This window comes from Mus caroli, chromosome 19 (assembly GCF_900094665.2).
Source record: "Mus caroli chromosome 19, CAROLI_EIJ_v1.1, whole genome shotgun sequence".
Taxonomy (NCBI): domain Eukaryota; kingdom Metazoa; phylum Chordata; class Mammalia; order Rodentia; family Muridae; genus Mus; species Mus caroli.
In genome coordinates this window covers 34,807,802-34,829,659 of record NC_034588.1, presented here as the reverse complement: position 1 = coordinate 34,829,659, position 21,858 = coordinate 34,807,802, and positions in this window count along the sequence as shown.

The window sequence follows — 21,858 nt, the reverse complement described above, 5'->3', positions numbered from 1 at the left end:
TTGATCCAACGCTTCCAACTCATCCTTGTGATTTTGATTCCTGAATTGTGTATCTGAGTCTGTAACCCCCTCAGCTGTTCTCTCTTTAGTTCATGTAATTCTCCCACCGATGTGGCACACTTTGTTTTTTGCTGTTTGACTCCCTTTAAATCTGGAAGGTAACCATTGTAAAAACACTGGCTTTGGGTTTCCTTTGTGAGTTACCATACAGCAAATATTTGTGAAAACTGAAAGCCATGTCGAAACCTCAGTAGGAACAATGTGCTACAACCAGGCCAGGCAACCAGGAGGAATTCAGAAATGCATAAGGTGTGGTTGTTCTCTTTCAGCAGGTTTGATCCCTAACGGAATGTACAGTGAGCACTGGGAAAACACAGATACAGTTCAGAGAGAAGAACCACTGTGGTGTGTTAGAGAAGCACCCACGATTATCAAGTCCTGCTGATGGGAAATACAACATAAAGACTATGAAAATTCTTCATTTTTCTCTCCTTTCTAAATGAATCCTGCTTAGCTAATGCTGTTCCATTATTGAATTGCGATGCACTGTCAGCATTTTTAATCAGACCAGAGTCCAGGGTACTTCTGATTTAGAATATTTTAGTTTTGGACTTTTGTTTGTTATATTCCAAGGAGAGGGAGGGAGGGAGCTGATATCATGAGGGCATTAGGAGACCTGGTGACCCGTCCAGCAGGTCCAGTTATTTGAGGGTCTTGAGGGGACCTTCTCCTAATAACCAAATGGGGGGGTTAGAGAGAGACCTTGTGCGAATAACTACACGGAACGTTCTGAATTGCATCAAAGCCCCAAATGTATTAGCCAGGCCTGAGGTTTAAATGCACAAGCAAAAGGGGAAGTGCCTTTCAGCAGGAGGGATGGGGCAGCTGAAAAAGAGGAAGTACTTCTCAGCAGGCGGGATGGGGCAGCTGAAAATTTCTTTTGGCGACTACACGGGGAGGCAGGAACTTGGAGGTATCAGGGTACATCTTGAGGTCAGGACATCGGGCGCTGACTTAGGGCTGGAACGATCTGTGGTTGTTCTCAGAGCGTTGCGTCTGGTGGCCCGCTTTTGACCTTGACCCTCTTTTCTTCTGGGGGGGGGGGAGGCCTAATTCAGAGATCAGGACAATAGTGTTGCCTTAATAGCTCCCAACAACCTGGGTTCTGGGTTTGTTTTCATATTAGCCACTTCAGGCCTTGTGCCTTAGCCTGGATTAGGTTCCCATCAGTATGAATGTTTTGAGTGTGATGTCTTAAACTTTGTCCTGAGTGGGACTAGTGTCCACCACAAAGAGCAAAGAAAACCCAAGGTCTGACGAACTGTACCAGGTACCATGAAGAGAGAGGGAAGAAAGAGTCTTTAGGCTTCTGAGTTCTCAGCTTTAAATCCTAAACTCTTTGTAGAAAGCCTAGAGGTCAAAGCCACTCAGGTTTGAAAAAGTCTGATTCCTTCTAATTCCCAGTGGGTATTGCATTGGCTTTTAAGGATATTAAAGCATGACTTGGACAAACAAACAAACAAACAAACAAAACCCACCCAAGCCGAGCGTGGTGGCGCACGCCTTTGATCCCAGAACTTGAGAGGCAGAGGCAGGTAGATTTCTGAGTTCGAGGTCAGCCTGGTCTACAGAGTGAGTTCCAGGACAGCCAGGGCTGCACAGAGAAACCCTGTCTCGAAAAACAAAACAAAACAAAACAATCCCACCCAAATCCCACATGTGCTGAAAAGATCAACACGCTGGTTCAAGTTTGTGCTGAACCGTAAACCTTGAAGATGAAGGTAAGTGAGTTATAACACTTTTATTCCTATAGAAAGAAGTGGCACAGGGTATGGAGGGAGGAAGGCTTGTTTCTTTCTCTCCATGGCTTTTTCTTGTTCTATATCATAGGCAGCAGTGATCCAAGCCCTGATCACACACAAGCCCGTATGTTGCAGCTGGTCTCCCAGTAATCCCCTTCCTTTTGACTCTTCCTCTCCAGGTGACAGTCTTGCCTCTCCCACGAATCCTACGGTCACCTTGTTGGGTCCCCAGGGAGTCATTTACCATGTATCTTTACCACCTGCTGCCGTTCATCACAACTCTATTTTTATTGTGTTTATACATAAGATTACAGCATGATGTTCTGTTTTAATTACCAAAATTAAGAAAAGTCACACGTTCCCTACCTGCAGCTATATTTTTATGCGTGTGAGTCCACATGTATACGTAAGTAGAAAGCACCTAAAATATGCACTTACCCAATTTTCAATATGAATACAATATAATTAGCCATGATACTATAAGATCATGAGACTTCAAAGTCAAGGATTTCTGCTTTTACAAGTGCTATCCCCAGCTCAGTGGCTTAGACTTAACACATACAGGAATCACCTGAAAGATTTGTCTAAATTTCCCCAATCCTGCAGGGACAATCAGCGGGCACCCAGGGCAGGAGAGAGAGAGAGAGAATGGGAGGGATAAGAGACACGAAGAATGAGAGCAAGTCAACCATACTGATCAAGCTCTGAAAACTTTATTCAGGAGTGGCAATATAAGCATAAGCAAGAGGAGGCTCCAAGGGACGGGGGAAGAGCCTGGGGGCTCTCTGAAGGTCAGGTGGCAATCTTCAGCTCCTAGAACCAACGGTCACAGTGTCCTCCTTTCCCATAAATATTCTTACTGTTATGACCACGAATGTTCTCTCAGGATTGTTTATGTAAGCTAGAAAATAACCACAAGGCCATGGCTGAGGCCATGGCTCCTGGCTTAGACTTAACACATACAGGAATCACCTAAAAGATTTGTCTAAACACAAACTGGGGGGCTGGGGACACGACTCACTGGATAAAGTGCTTGCTGTACAAGTATGTTGATGTAGGTTCAGACCCTTAGCATCCATGCAGAAGCTAGGCATGAAGGTATACATCAGCCACCCTAGTGCTGAGTAAGGAAAAACAGGCCAGAAGCAGGCAGGTTCCCAGAGCTTGCTGGCCAGAAAGTCTTGCTCTAGGTTCATTGAGAGACCCTGTCTCAAAAAATGAGATGGACTTCTAGATGCTACAGGTGTGTATATGTATGTGTGTGGTCTCCCTTCCCCCACCTGCTTGAACCTGCTTGCTCAAGGGTGGAGTTTCCTGCTCATTCGTTCTGCCACGCCCACTGCTGGACCCTGTCAGCTTTGCTACCTGGAGGCACACACGTGTTCATCCTGCTACTGGATCCTGAGTTACTTGGCGGGAAATTGGGTTCCCTCCCCCTTCCTTTATAACTGAATGTTGGAATTAAAAAGGTGGGCCTTGAACATAGAATCGTCTTGGCCCCATTCTTTCTTCCGCCCCGTCTAGATTCCTCTCTTTTCAGCTCGAACTGCCATTCTCAGTTGAACCGTTCGTGTTGTGGACTGCGGGCAGGCCGCAACATATGTGTATACACATTAACATATACATACACACAAAACCAAAACAATCCCCCCCCCTCCGACACAAATTGCTAGACATGCCCTCCATAATTTCCAGTGCAGTAAGACTAGGGTGTTGTCTCCAAGTGCGTATCTAACAAGTTCCAGGATGGTGTTTGCTCTGGGATCACACTGGTGGCTGTTGCAATAACTCCTTCCTGGAATTTCAAGGACAGAGGAACCAGCTTCTCACAGGTCATGTTTGCTTCCTTCTGATGTCTGCACCATGGAAACGTTACCGGTACCTTCTTCCAATCACCCTCTAGTTGTTGCTATTTCATCAAAAGTCCAGCGTGACCACTCTTTGTCATATCTAATCACTGTTTCTTGTGTTGCACAATTTCCTGAACTTGAATTTATGATCTTCACATGCTCTGTCGAGTCTTTATCCATGTTATTTCCATTTTAATTCCTAGGACATCTCCTCTTCTTCTCATACCCAATGGTATTTCTTTTTTAATTTAAGAAGTTGTGTGTGTGTGTGTGAGTGTGTGTGTGTTGGGGGGGGCAGAGTCAGGCATAGTGCCACAGCATATGTGAGGACGTCTATCTTAGTCAGGGTTTCTATTCCTGCAAAAACAACATGATCAAGAAGCAGGTTGGGGAGGAAAGGGCTTATACTTCCACACTGCTGTTGACCACCAAAGAAGTCAGGACTGGAACTCAAGCAGGTCAGGAAGCTAGGAGATGATGCAGAGGCCATAGAGGGATGTTACTGGCTTGATTCCCTTGGCTTGCTCAGCTTTCTTTCTTTTTTTGTTTTGTTTTCTTTTTTGTTTTTGTGAGACAGGGTTTCTCTGTGCAGCCCTGGCTGTCCTGGAACTCACTCTGTAGACCAGGCTGGCCTCGAACTCAAAAATCTGCCTGCCTCTGCCTCCCAAGTGCTGGGATTAAAGGTGTGTGCCACCAAGCCCGGCTCAGCTTGCTTTCTTATAGAACCCAATACTCCCATCCCAGGGATAGCACCACTCACAAGAGGCCCTCCCCACTTGATCACTAATTGAGAAAATGCCTTACAGCTGGATCTCATGGAGACATTTCCTCACTTGAAGCTCCTTTTTCTGTGATAACTCCAGCTTGGATCAAGTTGACACAAAAACAGCCAGTGCAATGTCAGACAGAGGACAATTTTTTTTCCTTTTTAAAAATTATTTTTACTAATTAAATTTGTTGGCATTACATATACATGCATGGATCAAATGCATTCAGGTTGCCCCCACCTTCTTCCCTATCAACATTCCCTCCTCCCTATAAATCCCTTTACCACACTGACAGACATTTTGAGATATCTCTCAATGGAAAGAATGTCCATGGTTGCGGGCTTCATGGTTTTTATACTGACTCATTTCAATCCCTTTAGTCTTTGTTTATGCAGTAGCTTGCTTAGCCCATTGACAGTTTTAATTGCTTCTTCTTGGAACATCATATTTTATTAAATGTGTAACATATGTGGAATTAACTGCCAAAGACATTTTATTATTCTTTACAAAGCAAGGAAATGTTCTATTTTTTGGAGGAAAAGGTCATAGAGTTATATAGAGTTTCTGGTCTTAAAAATGTTAAGGTGATTCTTAAATATTTCTACCAGCAACACTGACGTCTTCCTTATATCAGATTTATATATCCCTCAGATGGGTAGAGTAGGAAATAACCAACCACGAATGTTTGGTAGCATAAGCAGGCCTATATAGGAAGCTGATTCTATTTTATACAGTTCTGTGACTTGGGGCAAGATACTTAATCTCTGTCAGAGGACAATTTTATAGAGACAATTTTCTCCTGCTCTCTCCTTCTGCCTTTACCTTTACCTGGGCTCCAGGGATCAAACTCAGGGCATAAAGCTAGCACAGCAGCCATCCTTACTCATTAAGCCATCTCACTGGCCCCCCAGCGAATTCCCTTATAACTAATAGCTCTCTGGCTTTCACTTGTTTGCAGGCATATGCTAAGCACTACATAGTATACAGTATGTATGATACTTATGTGAAGGTTATCGTAAGTCAACCTTGTGAATGAATTAAGTATTGCTTTATGAATGAAAATAGGTAATTTGCCTAATAGTCCCCATGTTCTTAACACTTCAGGAATTTCCCATATCCATGGAGGATAGATGCTAAGCCCCTGGCAACTGACTAAAACTACATGTAACAACGGAACCTTATGTTTGCTGTGTTTTTGCCTAATACATGCATACATACATATACACACCCACATACATACATGGTAAAAGAGAATTTATTAATCAGCCAGCTAAGAGACTGACAATAAATAATAAAATAGAACCACTATAACTACACTGTGGAAGAAGTGATTTGTTTAGAAGCTGGGGATTTCGGCACTAGATGCATGGAACCTGAGGGCATGATCACTCTGAATTATGGTTAAGGGGAAGGTTTTTATTGTAGAAAGGAGGGAGAGCACAGCCAGGGGCTTCTGGAAGAGTCCAGAGCAGAGAAAGAAAGTAGTGCACTGACCATGGCCAGCAGATTGGACTGAGAACTAGAGGGAGAGAGGAGAAGGAAGAGGCAGAGAGGGAGACAAAGAAAGTGTGGACAAAGGACAAAGCTGACATAGCAGGGTTATGAGGAGAGCTGAGGAGCTGAGGGAGCTGAGGAAAGCCCATGAGCTGAAGAAGGTGAGGGTAAGGGGCAGCAAGAGAAAAGCCAATGATGTGCTAGCATGGACTCTGAGATGTGTAACAAGTACCTGTGATACTGGGGGTACCAGAGGCCAGCATGTGCTGTGGTATGCTAATAGGCACCACAGATAGCCATTTGTCCCTTCTGCCAGTGGCAAGGGAAACAGTTCCTTTGGTAGAGGGAAACTGGCTTCACAAATTCCTAAGGAATGTTGGCTTTTGTTTAGTGACAAAAATTTGGACCTGACAATGTGAACATGGTCTCAAAAGCTCTTCTGGATCTTTCTGACCTGAGGTTCAGACTTTCCCCTTTTTCCTTAGTAAGAATTTTTACCTTTTTGCTTAAAGAAACAACTTCTCTGCTTTCCTTGGGCAGGCCTGGACTGCCAACATCAATATTCTTGCACTTTGGAGACTTTTAAGGAAAACAAAGTTTGCTTGGACATAAACACTCTGGTACAGCATTGCCTCTGATAATGGGGGTCAGTGCTCCACTCAGTGACTGACAGGCAAGTGACATAGACAGTATGCATACATTGGATGGAGGGAGACTTCATACAATCAGATGGAGCCGGTAAATAATACAAGGACGGCTTTGCCCTAAGGTATGGTTGAGAAGGGTTTTATTACAGATATGAGGGTGAGTACAGCCAGAGGCATCTGGAAGATTCCAGATTGAACCAGGCCATAAAGGAGAATGAGGGGGGTGAGAGAGAAAAAAGAGTGGGGATAATAGGACTAAGAAAACCAAGCACAAATCAAGAGAGATAGAATAACCAAGAGGGGCTGAAACACCAGGGTTATATAGAAAAGAGAAGCTGGCAGGGAAGGGAAGCCAAACCGCTGGACTATAGAGGTTTAGGGTAGAGGTGTGGTGAGAAGAGCCGAGAAAAGCCAGGACTCCTGTAACTGGTACTTGCAATACTGAGAGAGCCTAGAGGCCAGCATGTGCTTTGGTTTGCTAATAGGCATCTCAGCTAGCCATTTGTCCCCAAGTTTCTTTGGGACCCGACAGCCAGGTAGGCTGAGGTTTTATTACACTGCTCACCAAGATGAACAATTTAGAACTCATCAATTATTCATTTCTGGGATTTTCCATTTAACGTTTTTGCACAGCGAGTTGTGTGGGTAAGTAAATCATGGTCAACAGAACTCCAGAGGCTGCAGCGGGAGAACTCTTAAGTGCCTATTAAATGGCTCGGTTCTGTTCTGATCCCAATGGCGGAGGTTCTGAAGTAGGCATTGCCAGCACCCACTGAATTCTTACCAGCTCCGAGCGACTCTAACGTGGGTGTTCTCAGAACCACATTTTGAGAAACAGCCCTCTGTATTGACATAATTGGCAGCATCCTTCCTTTAAACACTTCCCTTTGGTTGCTATGATACACCCCCCCCCCCAAGTTCTGTGGGCTCTCTAATTCTGTTCTCCATCTCCCACTTCCCCTCCTGCCTGTACCACTGTCCCCAGACTCTCTGCTCCTTCCTCTGCTGTCTGTCCCCTGGGGCATGGCTCCAACTTGGGCAGATGGTTCCCAGCCTTGCCCCGGTGAGTGCCAGCCTCCTGGTGAGATCCGTGGACAGAGTTGCGCTTCATTCAGCCTGGGTCCAGGACTTAGCTGTGAAGCAGGTGATATTGACGCAGCTGCTCCATCACCCCCACCCTGCTCTGGGCCTTTCCTCTTCCATTAAGATCTCCTGCTTTGCAGTTTTCTAATCAAATTAGTTCCGAGGGAAGAGCTGATCTGTTTACACGGTCACACTAATGTGCCAACCCTCCCAGCCACTTGCATTTGTAAAGCCTTTTAGGTCTTTGTGGTTTCAACCCTGTTATTTCAGGCAGATAGGGAGATTCAGAAGGGCACTGACCAAGGGGTAGGGAGAGCTGATTTGAGAAGGGTTGGCTCTTCTTCGCCTGGGAGGGCAGGACTTGGCCTTTCTAGGTCTTGGGCAAGGATAAACTATAACTGCAGTCACAATAGGCTGGAAGCACAGAGGGTGAGGACAGACTACAGATTTGGCTAGTGGGCTGACTTCCTGCCACTCCTACTCATAGTCACCCCACCCACAACCACGCCCACCCATAACCACTCCCACATATAGCCACGCCTACCCATAGCCCCTTCTACCCAAACACTTCTTCTAAGAACTCCTCTTCCTGTCTCACTTTAAAAGTTCTCTCTTGAGCTGGGCGTGGTGGTGTACGCCTTTAATCCCAGCACTTGGGAGGCAGAGGCAGGCGGATTTCTGAGTTCGAGGCCAGCCTGGTCTACAGAGTGAGTTCCAGGACAGCCAGGGCTACACAGAGAAACCCTGTCTCAAAAAAAGTTCTCTCCTGGGAAAACAGCCTGACCTGGCAGCCAGGTAGAGGTCCCTTTTTATGATCCTGTGTTAGCAACCGCTAGCCTTTGTTGTATTTATCACAGGTTGTAATTATTTGGTTTCCTTCTTCCTGTCTCCATCTTGGGAGACTAAGGCTCACAGGGGCTGAGATCAGGTTGCCTCACAACCCTTCTATGCTGGTTTGTAACAGAGATCAACTGTAGTAGGAAGGGCTGCATGAAAAGCCCTACCACCCGGCAGTCCCTGACCTGAAGCAAACTGTCCCCAGTAGCTATGTGGTACTGAAAGGCAGCAATATTGCAGAAAGCGGATCGTAATATAAATGATTCTTGTATGTAAAGCTGCCAGTAGATTTTTGCTCAGTAGAGGGGCAATTGGCGCTTTCCCTGTGGCTATCAACCAGTTTTGCTTCAAGGGCTGCATGCACTACAACTTTCCTGAGGGCCTGTGTGCTCTTAGCATTCTCTTTTGAGCCAGTCATAACATCTTACTGATCGCCTCGTTAGTTAATAAAATAAAATCTCTGACACATTAGTTTCATATTTGTACATGAGTCAAATTTTCAGCTTCTTAAAAATATTTTTTTTTATTTGAGCTTCATGGAAACCAAGTATTTTGTGCTTCAAAATATGCTATCAGGAAAATGAAAAGTCCCCCTACAATGGAGAAAAAAAAAGCCCATGCACGAATCATGTCTAGAATATGTGTCTAGAATACATAAAGAACTAAACTTCAACAACACCAACAGGAGCGGTGGAAAAAAATGGTCAAAGGTTTCAACTAGACAGCTCTCCTCAGAAAATGCAAAAGCACATGAGAATGTTACCGGAGTTGTTAGGTCAAAGCCCGAGCTCTCCTGACATAGAGTAAGGACAGCAGGAAAGAGGCAAGCTGGCAGAGGACAGACTTTCCCCATCTGACTTCATATAACTACTATCAGGCTGGAGAAAAGCCCTTGACATACGAACCAGAAAGATGGTTGGTTGTTTTGTAACCACAAAGAGTGCTCACCTTGTAGCCCTGTGCTTTGGTTCTGATTTGTTTCCCCATCAATACTCTAGCCACACCTATCCACAGGAGTCTTTGCCCTGATTCTCTCTCTAACCATTCTTCCCTGGTGGACTCCTTTGACAGAGAATACAAAAGCCCGGAACTGGGTACCCTCTGAACTCAGATCTACAGCCTGGCATGAAACCTACCTCCTCTCTCTTTCTCTCTCTCTCTCTCTCTCTCTCTCTCTCTCTCTCTCTCTCTCTCTCTCTCTCTCTCTCTCTCTCTCCTCTCCCTTTNCCCCCTCCTCTCCCATCCCTTCCCCCTTCCCTCCCCTCCCCCCTTCTCTTCCCTCTCACCTTCCCCCCTTTCTCTTCTGACTTATTTTAATTGGCTGAAAGCCTAAGCACTATTCCCTTACACTGTGGGCTTCCTCATTCTTTCCCTGAAGCCCCGCCCTCTTCTGCCATATTGCTGCTCAGTGATGCCCTTGCTGACCATGCTGCCTTCTCTCTCTCTCTCTCTCTCTCTCTCTCTCTCTCTCTCTAACACTAATAAAATTGTGCCTGAGCCTCCTCCTGATTCTGTTTTTAAATCGATTTCTCATCTAGACTGTGAAGTCAGAAGGGAATACTCTACTCTCTGGTGACAACCCAGGCAGTCCTAACAGGCTGGGCTCTGCCACCCATCTACAGGCCAATTAGAAAGTCAGGTAGTAGTGAGAGACCCAGACAATGGATGGGAAGAGAAACAAACAGCTAAAGAGGACCAGTGATCCGCTCCTTAAGGTCATCTTCAGGGTCCTGACTTCTTTTAGGTTTATGTAGATATGCAAGAGATATGCATAGCCAAGCAGTTCTGACCAAGTCCTGGTCCCACCGTTCATGGTCCCCGAGTGTCTTAAACAACCTCTCCCATCAATGTGGTCTGACAAGTTATCCTGACAAACCAAATCCCTCCTTTGGCCAGCAACAGACTTCAGCATTGTCCTTGTTCCAGCATAAGGTTCCCAGGGACATTCAATTCCTTTTTTCGGTGTCCTATAGTCAGAAGAAGGGGTGTGCATTTGCTTCTCCACAGCATCCTTTCTCCTCCTGGATGATTTCAATAATAGGAAGTGTTATTGGTCACACAAAAATGCAAATCAATACAATGAGACATCTCTCACACCTGCTAGTGAAGAACCAGCCAGTCTCCATCTTAGGCTTAAAGGCCACCATCGCTGCCGCCGTCTTGTCATCACCGTCGTCGTCGTCGTCGTCGTCGTCGTCGTCGTCGTCGTCATCGGTCATCTTATAGTAAAGACAAACTGGGGTCATTCCTGTTTATGACTAAATCTGTTTTCAAGGATTGGTCTATGCCCCATCTGTAACCTTAACAACAAAAGGCTGTGTCCTGCCTGGTCCAAGAATGGCAATTATGTCTTTGTCTCAGAAAGTTATTATGAGCATCTTGCAAGCCTACCTTTGTTTCAAAAGGGTTGTGATGGCTACCTTGTTATGACTACCTGTTGTTATGACTACCTGTTGTTATGACTACCTGTTGTTATGACTACCTGCTGTTAGGACTACCTTGCAATCATGCCTCTGCTTTAGGAGATCCTTGGGATCATCCTAGAATGTTCTGCTCCTGTAACCTTGCGTATTTTGCCTGACGGATCCCCCATTTGGGAACCCCCAACCCCTGAGCTGTTAAAACCTTGTTTTCGTCACATCCAGTGCTGTCAGCCCCAGTACGTGAATGACAAATTTTGCTTTAATTAATTGTTTTGTTTTAGTAACCTTGGCTATAATGATTTGAGTTGGTGGTCTTTCTCCTCCCAACTTTGGGATTAATACCAGGACGGCTGCAATGATCATTTTGAATATTAGGATGTGGAGGATGTGGGAATGTAAAATGGTGCTGATGCGTTTGTAAACAGGGTGGTGGTTTCTCAGAATATTAAATCTAGAATCCCCATGTGACCTGACAATTCTACCCTTAGATATAAATACAGATGATAGAAAGCAGGCATTTGACCAGATGTTCGAATGAGCATGTCCAGAGCAGTGTTAGTAACAGCAGCCAGCGCTGAAGTACTCTGAAGCCAGGTGAGCCAGGTGGTCATCTATGATCTTGTTACTCAGGAAGCTGAGGTAGGAACATCAAGGGTCAAGGCCAGTCTAGTGATCCTGTCACAAATGAAAATGCACACACGCACATACACAAGCACACACGGGGGTGGGGGGTGGAGGAAGAGCAAATCAACCAGCAGATAATGAATGAATGAAATGTTGCACATAAATACAGTGGGATGCTATTCAGCCATTTAAAGGAATAAACATGCCAACATATACTATAAAATGAATGGACTTTGTGTTAACTAGGGTTCGCATTCTGTGATGAAACATCATGACCAAAACCAACTTGATGAAGAAAGGGTTTGTTCTGCTTACACTTCCAGGTAACAATTCATCACTGATGAAAGTCAGGGAAGTACCTTAAGGGCAAGACACTTAAGGAGGCAGGAGCAAACGCAGAGGGGTGCTTTTTTACTGGCTTGTTCCTCATGGCTTGCACCTTCCATCTGAGTGACAGCGTCTTTCTTCTTCTTCTTCTTCTTCTTCTTCTTCTTCTTCTTCTTCTTCTTCTTCTTCTTCTTCTTCTTCTTCTTCTTCTTCTTCTTCTTCTTCTTCTTCTTCTTCTTCTTCTTCTTCTTCGTATAGAATAGGGTTTATTCAGGGCATAGGGAGGGGAATTAAGAGGATAGTAGAGGCAGAGAAAGGCAGAGAGAGGGAGAGAGTAGAGAAGTAGAGGCCAGCCATGACCATGTGGGGAGAGGGGGAGCAAGGGGGCAAGAGGCAAGGGAGAGAAGCAGGAGTAAGAGCCAGCTTTATCTTCTGAGGCAGCACAGGCTTTAGTCCAGGGCTTGAGGACCACCGTCCTTCTCTTCAATGCTTAAAAATTATTTTTGTTTTGTTTTATGTGTAAGGTGTTTTGCCTACATACATATCTGTACACGACATCCATGTCTAGGAAGAAGAGGCATCAGCTCCCAAAGAACGAGAGTTACAGATGGCTATGAGCTGCCACGTGGACGCAGGGAATTGAACCTGGGTCTTCTGGATGCAGGGAATTGAACCTGGGTCTTCTGGAAGAGCAGACAATGCTCTTACAGACCAAGACTTTTGAGTCTCCCTTGAATGGGTTCTCATGTTTGACTTACCAAGATCCTGTCTTATGCTCTGCTTTGAGGTCTACCCTAAAGGCCCAGTCTCGGACTGACAGCAATGAATTCATCGGTTTTGAGGAAGGGATGTATCTCCTATGGATAGAACTCAACGCATATTAGTGTTTAGTTCCCGGAAGGTTTGGCTTTGTTTTTTTTTTTTTTTTTTTTTTAATTTATTATATGTAAGTACACTGTAGCTGTCTTCAGACACTCCAGAAGAGGGAGTCAGATCTTGTTACGGGTGGTTGTGAGCCACCATGTGGTTGCTGGGATTTGAACTCCTGACCTTCGGAAGAGCAGTCGGGTGCTCTTACCCACTGAGCCATTCACCAGCCCTGGCTTTGTTTTTTAAACCTGTGTTTGAAAGCCCGTAATAAGAACACTGATGTCAAGAATATTCAATATCAAGGATACTGAGTCTAAAGATCCAGATTTCTAACTTTTCTTGAAAGGTGGATTGCTCCAGCAATTCTGGCTTGTATATGTACTTTTTGCCTTCCACACTGGTTAACAATTTCCTAGACAGTGAAGTATGAAGTTGAATACTTGTAGTTATTTATGACAACTCTATTACTTTGGATGCTGTTGCTATTATAGTCAGGCTCACTGTCTCCTTTCTACTCATCAATATTCACCTGACCTGTCCAATCACTCATGATATATATATATATATATATATATATATATATATATATATATATACAGGTAGCAATTTTCCTCTAGTAACAGCACAGTGTGGCAAAGGGAACTTGCNTACAGGTAGCAATTTTCCTCTAGTAACAGCACAGTGTGGCAAAGGGAACTTGCTTTCAGAGACTTTGTTAGTCAAGATACCAGTTGGGGGAAATTATATATATATATATATATATATATATATATATATATATATATACAGGTAGCAATTTTCCTCTAGTAACAGCACAGTGTGGCAAAGGGAACTTGCTTTCAGAGACTTTGTTAGTCAAGATACCAGTTGGGGGAAATTGTATGCAATTAATGCCACCAAGTTTATGCTGACGCTTCTCACGAAGACTTGATGTCATTAACACAAGGTCTTCTGTGTCCTCATGACCAACTTAGATCTCACGAAATGTGGTGATGCATGCTTTGGTCACCTCCTATTTCTTGACATCTTCTCTACACCAGGAGAGGCTGATGGGAGTCCTTGGTGGGCAATGGGAGTTCTGGGGAAACATTCCTTTTCTTTTGGATACAAAGCTAACATAACTCAGGGCATAGGCTTAATTCCTGTAGTTTAAAACATTTCAAACACAAAGCCTTTGATCTCTGAAGTCTTTGATGTCTGAAGTGTTTCTGGTTCCCCTTCTCTAGAGTTAGGGGGTTTTTCCTGGTGTTTCCATAGCTTCCTGTGTCTGCTTTTGTTCTTGCTCACCATAGGGTATTGTATAGCCTGTTACTGAGAGCCATGACCAGAGCCCCGAGTCTAGTCAGCCTTTGATCCAAGGACATGGTACACTGCCCCCCCCCTCTTCATCCCCACATCAGCCTTTCCCGAGAGCCGTTCCTGGGTGTGGCTTGAAACCTTAATAGCCATGGATATCATATGACAAAACTCAGCACATCAATTTTCCAGTGACATTTAGTGCTCCTGAGCTCTGCCTACTATCTCATCTGTACCACTAAGTAGCCCCCTATCTCTTGATCACAAGGTTTCTCAACCACTACTGCCTTGCAGAGGGTTTTATAGACAGTGTGTCTCTACGGTCGTCTCTTGGGAACAGATGTAAAACACGACAATCAATTCATTTAACTAGTTGGTATACAGCTCTCTCTGTATCCTGTCCCATTGCACATTCAAACTGCAGTATTTGCTCACCTCAGCCCGTCTGGCAGCACCCACCAGGCTTTTACACGGGCGAGTGCACGACCCTTGGCCAGCTGGCAAAGGATATGGTTGCATCCTTTCTCTATCCAAAGGCTGAGCTTTACTGTGGTGGTTCCTTAGATACCTTCAAGATCTGGGCTTGTGAAGTACAAGCCCATTCTGCAGCGTTCAAGGCCCTGTCTTCTCGACATTCACAGAGTCTCTGCCCCGGCTGCCTACAGGATGTTTGGTTTTGACTATGTGAGCATTTGTGTGATGTGATTTGTGAGGGCCCACTAAATTCTACCTATCCACTCTCCACTCGCCAATCTGTCCCATCTGTTTATTCATGCTTGAAATTGCTTTAACAAAATTTACATTTCCAGTTAAAGTTTTTAAGAGCTACAGACATAGATATACATACACACACATATATATACATCAATATTATACATCAATATTATAAATGCATATTAATAGTTCTAATTAATAATTCAATAATAAACCTTTTGATTAAATTAACATTTAATTAATAATTTAGTAATTCGTTTTCACCAGCTACAACACATATATATGGAAGTATATAAATCATAGCTGTAAAAGAGCCACTCACACCCTGAACACCAGGTTAGACCATGCCCATTCCTAGAGCACTCTCCTCACATCTTCTTCCCTTTCTAGTTTTGTTCCTTAAACCACACCAATAACTTACAGCAGGATTGGGACATTCATTTTTTGTTTGTTTATTTTGTTTGTGTTTTTTTGTTTTTTGCTTTTTGTTTTTACAAACTGCTGCATAAAATTTATATCTACTTACTCTCACAGCATATTGCTTTGAGATATACTTACAACGTGGAAGGACTAAAGGTAGTTAATTGGCATATGCATTCTTCACATGGGCATCACATTTGTTTGCTTTTGCTCTTTATCCACATTGTGGTGTTTAGTTATAGTTTGTTCAAGGTGGTTTTTATTTATTCATTTATTTTTTATGTATAGTAGTCTACTGTGTACTTAAACCAAACTTTCCAAGTACTTTAACTTGGATTGCTCCTAGCTTTCTTCCTTAGGAATAGATTTGCTATAAATATTCTAGTTCAAGCCTTTCCGTGACTATGAACACTTGCTGTTAAAGAATCAGACAGATGAAGCATTGATATGCGCATTCAGCATTAGTTGGTGTTATTCAGCGCCCTTCCCAAACCTCAGCACCAGCGTGCACAAGTTAAGGTCAGAGCACATCTTCACCACCACGGGATCAGCTGTCTTCTCCTTTATCCACTCTGGTGTGCAATCATGTGCTCTGTGTTCACAGTCTGTGTTTGTCCAATAACAACAGTAAATGTAAGTGCCTTGCTGCGGCTGCATTGGCTTTTGGTGTCTTCTGTGGATGGATCCTTCAAACCTTTTGCCATTTTTTTTTCCTACTGAGAGTCAACTTTTAGTGTAATACATTCTTTCAATGCTTTCAGATGTTTAAAATTTTTATTTGTACAGAGTTTTTCCTGCATGCATGTCTGTATATCACATATGTGAAGTGCCCACAGAGGCAAGAGATGGCACTAGATCTCTTAGACGTGGAGTTACAGATGTTTGTGATCTGACATGTTGGTGCTGGGAATCAAGCCTGGATTCTGCATGATCAGCAAGTGCTTTTAGCCTCTCTGGCATCTTTGTATACCCTAGTATAATAGTTTTAAAATATGTTTTTAAATGTATTGGCTATGTATACACACTCATATAAATGTGTGTGTGTGTGCATGTATTTATTTGAATATATACATCTCTTTTTCTCCACCCTGTAACTTAACTTTTCATTTTCTTAATAAAATCTTCTAAATGAAACAGAAGTCTTAACTTATTTATGCCTCCTTGTGCACTCTATTTAAGTCTTTCTGGCTCTAAGAGAAAAATATTTAAAAATACCATAAAGATGTTTTTCTGTTTTATTTAAAACTGACTTGTGTGTGGTGTAAGGTAGGAATCAAGCTTCACGTTTTAAACCATATGTTGTGCAGCAGTCACTCCCAAACTGAACAATTTTACTTACTTTTAAAGATTTATTTTCTTCTTGATTATGTATATACACATGTGGTAGCAGGTGTGGGAGGAGATCAGAAGGGGGCACTGGAACCCTTGGAACTGTGGTTTCAGGCAGATTACAGTAGCCTGATGTGGGTGCTGGGAACTGAACTCAGGTCTATTGTAAGAGCAGTATATATGCATTCTTAACCACTGAGCCATCTCTCAACCCCAATTTCCTCCAAATTAAAATATTGCATCCTGGAGAGGAACTCCCAAGTCTCTGTAAGTTCCAAAGAAAGGCTTGTTAAGATTCAGGCAGTGAGCCGGGTGGTGGTGGCGCACACCTTTAATCCCAGCACTTGGGAGGCAGAGGCAGGCGGATTTCTGAGTTCGAGGCCAGCCTGGTCTACAAAGTGAGTTCCAGGACAGCCAGGGCTATACAGAGAAATCCTGTCTCGAAAAACAAAAACAAAACAAAACAAAACAAAAAAAGATTCAGGCAGTGAACAACTCCCAAGTCTCAAGAAGTCCCTGAAACTTACCAGGCTCACAAGGCCTCTCTCTCCTTAAGGTTATTACTGCTAAGAAGAGGGAACTCTGACCTCCTGATCTGCCTGTAATTTGTGCAGAGAGCTTCAGGGTGCTTGTTTTCGTGAGTTATCACTCTTACTGGGTAAGCTTTTTTAGATGCAGTGCCTGTGGGTTGTCTGCACTCCTGTAAGTAACCCTCGCCATGCTCCTGTAAGTGACTCTAATAAACTCAGTTCTCTGTGTTGGACTTTGATGGTATTGTTCCTTTGGTCTGTCATTGATCCCTTATGTGGAATGAATAGCAGGGATGAGTATCATGTTTTCCCAGAAAACTCCTCACACAATATTATTCTATTCTGTTGACTCGGAACTATTTACTATCCAGACCATATTTAATCCTATGCTGTTAACCACAGGACTATATGTGTATTGGTCTTGGGATACTTGAGAAGCAGTTAATAGTTGAACTTATTCCATTGGTATTTGATTCTTTTTGCAAGTAGCATCTATTATAGTCACTAAGAATAAGTCACCATTGCACAGGAATCACTTCATTTTAAACTTAATCAGTCATAGTAATATAGATACTTGCATTATCCTATTTTATAGGTAAGGAAATAATTTGCCCAGAGTTCTCTAGCTTGTGAGTGGCAGGAACATGACTTCAAGGAAATTCTAGTTGACTCTGACGTTGGAGAAGCTTTTGATGGGGGGAAGACAGTGATGATATTATGTTGTTAGGAGAAAGCTAGAAAGAAGAGTTAATAAAAAAAAAAAAAAAAAAAGGAAAAAAGACAAGCTGAAGAGTCGGCTCAGTGGTAAAGAGCATAGAGTGCTCTTGCAGTGAATCTGGGTTTGGGTCCTAGTACTCACATGGCAGATCCCAACTCCAGTGCCAAGAGTTCTGCCGCCCCCTTCTGGCCTCCATGGTCACTGCATGCATTTGATATGCATGTAGGCAAATAAACTCATGCATCTAAAATAAAAATGAATGTAAAAATCTTTAGAAAAGAACAAAGAGGTAGAGAATGTCTTAAGTATACAAATATTAAAGTTTTTTTTTGTTACAGAAGAGGTATTTTAATCTGTGTGATTTGCTAAAGTTTCAAATTCCCTCCAAAGCAAACTTATTATTTCTCCAAGAAAGTGTTTTGTTTTGTGTTTGTTTTAAGTAATCCTCTCGTCTTCCACGGGGATGCTTACAATCCTTCAATCTTTTCAGCTTTAGAAACATCTTTCATTTTTCTCCATTCCCTCATCCTATAGACTTAATTAGCCACAACTTCTACCATGTATTCCTTCAGCTATCAAACCATTTCTCTCATTTCCCACTGCCTGCCATCTGTTCTGATGAACTCCCTACTGTCCCTCCTGCCTCCAGCCAGTCTATTAAAGGGATAATATACTACTAAAACACTGTGCACAGTGTCTCCTTTTCAAAGCTGAACCCTTTAAATGCAACATCTGAGCTGATTCTCACACTCTTGTCCATCCATATTGACACCTCTATTTTATAACTCTCCTTTATCACTGACCAAATGCCAAAATTTAGTATTCAAGAACATTCCAAATCGGCCTCAAGTCCTCTCTGTGGCCTTACCTTCACTACTCCTTTAAATTCTACTCTCAGTGAAGTCACCCCCTCATGTTCCACTAAACAAGTCATAGCTATTTCTACCTCAAGTCTTTTCCTGAAAGTACACTGTCTTGATTATTATCTCCCTTCCCACATCCTTTAACGTTTAATATCTACATTTAAATTATAGCTCAAGTCTGATTTCTTCTAAAGCCTTTACCACACTTTACTAAACTCTCAAGTTATTTGGTTATTTTTCTCCTTAAAAAATGGCTCCTAATTTGCCCAAATATCACAACTGCCATCGGCCTATTGAAAGGCAGTAGAAATATTAAACAGAAACCCTGAACTCAGAGTCAAATGTATTTGGGACCATTTACATGCTCATGACTTTGGGAAAGTCAATTTCTCTAAATCTTCTTTCTTGTCTGTAAAATATGAATGATAATACCTTGTCTCGTTTAACAATATTTACATGTGTGTACTTTTGTGGGTATGAACCTGTGGGCATGTCAGCATGTATGTGGCAGTCAGAGGACACCCCAGATGTTGGTCCTTAGGAGCTTTCCACCTTTGAGACAGTGCAACTCTTGCCTCTGACAGGTAGTCTAATTGGTCCACTAACTTTCAGGAATCCATATATATGTATATGGATGTGTATATGTATATATGTGTGTATATATATGTGTGTGTGTACATATGTGTGTATATATATATGTATGCATACACACACACACACACACACATATATATAGTTTCTCTATAGAACCCTGACTAATACAGATGAAAGCATGAGGTAGGTGGGTTATAGCTAAGTTGGGGAATCTGTTATAGGCCTTAGATGCCATCTGATAACATTTTTCACCAAGGGTTGGGAAAGGTAGATGTTTGTACTTTCCAAAAGGACTTATCTAATCTTTGCAAGAATCTTAGATCACACACAGGCGGGTAATACATGGTTATTTAAAGGGTTAAAGATAGCCCAAGATGTTTGACATTGGATCTGCAACATTTTGACTTTCCATAAATTGAAATTGTAATCAGTCAATTGACCTTGTAGAATGATGAACATGGGCAGTTGTTTTTTGGTTTTCTGGGATCTCAATTTACAGCATAGACCAAACCACCCCAAGAATTTGTTGCTTGAAGCAGCATTTAAGTTGCATAAATTTGCAGTGTGGGCCAGACTCAGTGAAGATGGCTTGGGTCTGTCTGTACTACTATTTACCATCAAGAAACAGAAAGGGTCAGGCGGAAGCTGCATCCTCTGTCACGATGCAGCTTCGAAGCCTCTCAGCATTATTTCTGTAGAGCTTTGACAGCTGGGGCAGAGACTGCAGATATCAGGTTACCATGGAGAAATATTAATGTTGTATCAACCTTAATGAAAAAATATTCATGTGATCATTTTGGGAAAATAAAGTGTGTTCAGACCTAAAGGATAACAGAACATGTATTGAAAGCATGGCTTGATATTTTATGGCCATCACCATCCATCTCTGGCCCTTATCTAATGCCACCATAGCATTTTGTTGCTTTGAGCATCAATATATTATTGCATTTTGTAATCATTGATAACATATCTTAAAGCCTGGGACCCATAGGTTTCCATATGCCATATACTTATGGTATATGATAGAATACATTGATTTTACTATTTTATATGCTCTGTCTTTTAAACTGATTTGTCTCTGAGATAAAGAAGTGATTTTTACATGTCTGTAATTCCAATGACTGCTCCACCCAAAGCATGTTCTTAATGGGTGTTTGTGTCTTTTAATATTGAATTGTAATTGCTTACTTGAGATTTTTCCATCAGGTAAGTTTTCTGTCCTGTGTTGATTCAAATTCAGATTATGTTACCTATCTATAGCATATACTTTGTATTTAATGTCTCCAGTGGCTGCTGACCTCAAAGCAAAAAATGGAAACCTTTGAATGAATGGAAAATAGAAACACAGATCAAAGCAGCAGCTACTCCCCGTAGAATCATGAACTGAGAGGTAGGAGCTGAATTGTATAAAAGGAAAGTACTGCCCAGCTCCAAACCCTCATGGACCTGTGGGGTCAAGGTCTGTGCATATTTCTCTTATGCGTAAAGCAAAGCATGTGTTGAAGAGATGGTGTGTTACGGTTCTATTGCTGTGAGGAGACACCATGAGCAAAGCAACTTATAAAAGACAGCATTTAATTGGAGGCCTGCTTACAGTTTTGGAGGGTGAGTTCATGGCCATCATGGTTAGCAAGCTTGGTAGCAGGCAGGCATGATGCTGGACCAGTAGCTGGGAGCACACATCCTGATCCACAAGTTATAGGATAGGGGTATGGATACATATATATAACTGGATACACACACACACACACACACATGTCATATCTATCTGTCTGTCTATCCATCCATCCATTCACTGGGCCTCTGGACTTTGGGTTTCAGTAAATGAGGAGCAAGCAGTCAAGCATCTGAGTCTACGGGGCCCATTCTCCTTCAAACCCCCATAGCTGGCAAAGCTGTGGAGAGGCTTGCTGCTCTTTCCCAGGGCCAGGGTTCGGCTCCCAGTACCCACACCACTCTGTCACGCTTGTTCCAGGGCTTACCACACTGTCTTCTGTCCTCCATGTGTAATGTGACATGGAGAAGCAGGCACATATGACAGAGAAGCAACATCTTTAAAAAATTTAAATGCAGGGCCTACAACAGCAGCACAGGGTTGTTGGAAAACTAAAAAGAAGTTAATAGATAAAAGATATTTTTTAAAAAAGGAGCAAAAATGCTAATGCATGTCAAATATTGGTATACAAGAGTTGCATTTAGGCTACAGGAGTTCTTATTAGTGATAAAAGGACAAAGTATTTGGTTTTTAGATATCTATAAAAATTGACTGCTTGACAAATTAGCTCAATACTTTAATAATATTAAATTATGAGGTTTCCTAGTTACATTTTTAAGGAAACATTCTTATTGTAGTATAATTCAAATGCACCTTGAATTGCATAAATTTATAATTTTGTAATTAACAAGATTGCAATCGCTGCTCTATGTAAATCAGGGTGTATCTATGATTTGCTGCCAGGAATAAAAAAGTCTTGAACTGATTGACAGGGATATTGTTATCTACTGGTTAGGATAAAAGATTTAAAACGAACGTGTATTAAGATTCAGAGTTTTTCCTTAACATGGACCCGCTGTAAAAGTGAGAAGCATGTCAGTTCTGTTCAGCAAATATTTTAGTAGCTCCTGTGATTTCAAAGGCACAGTGTTGGCTGCGGAGTGCGAGATGAATAA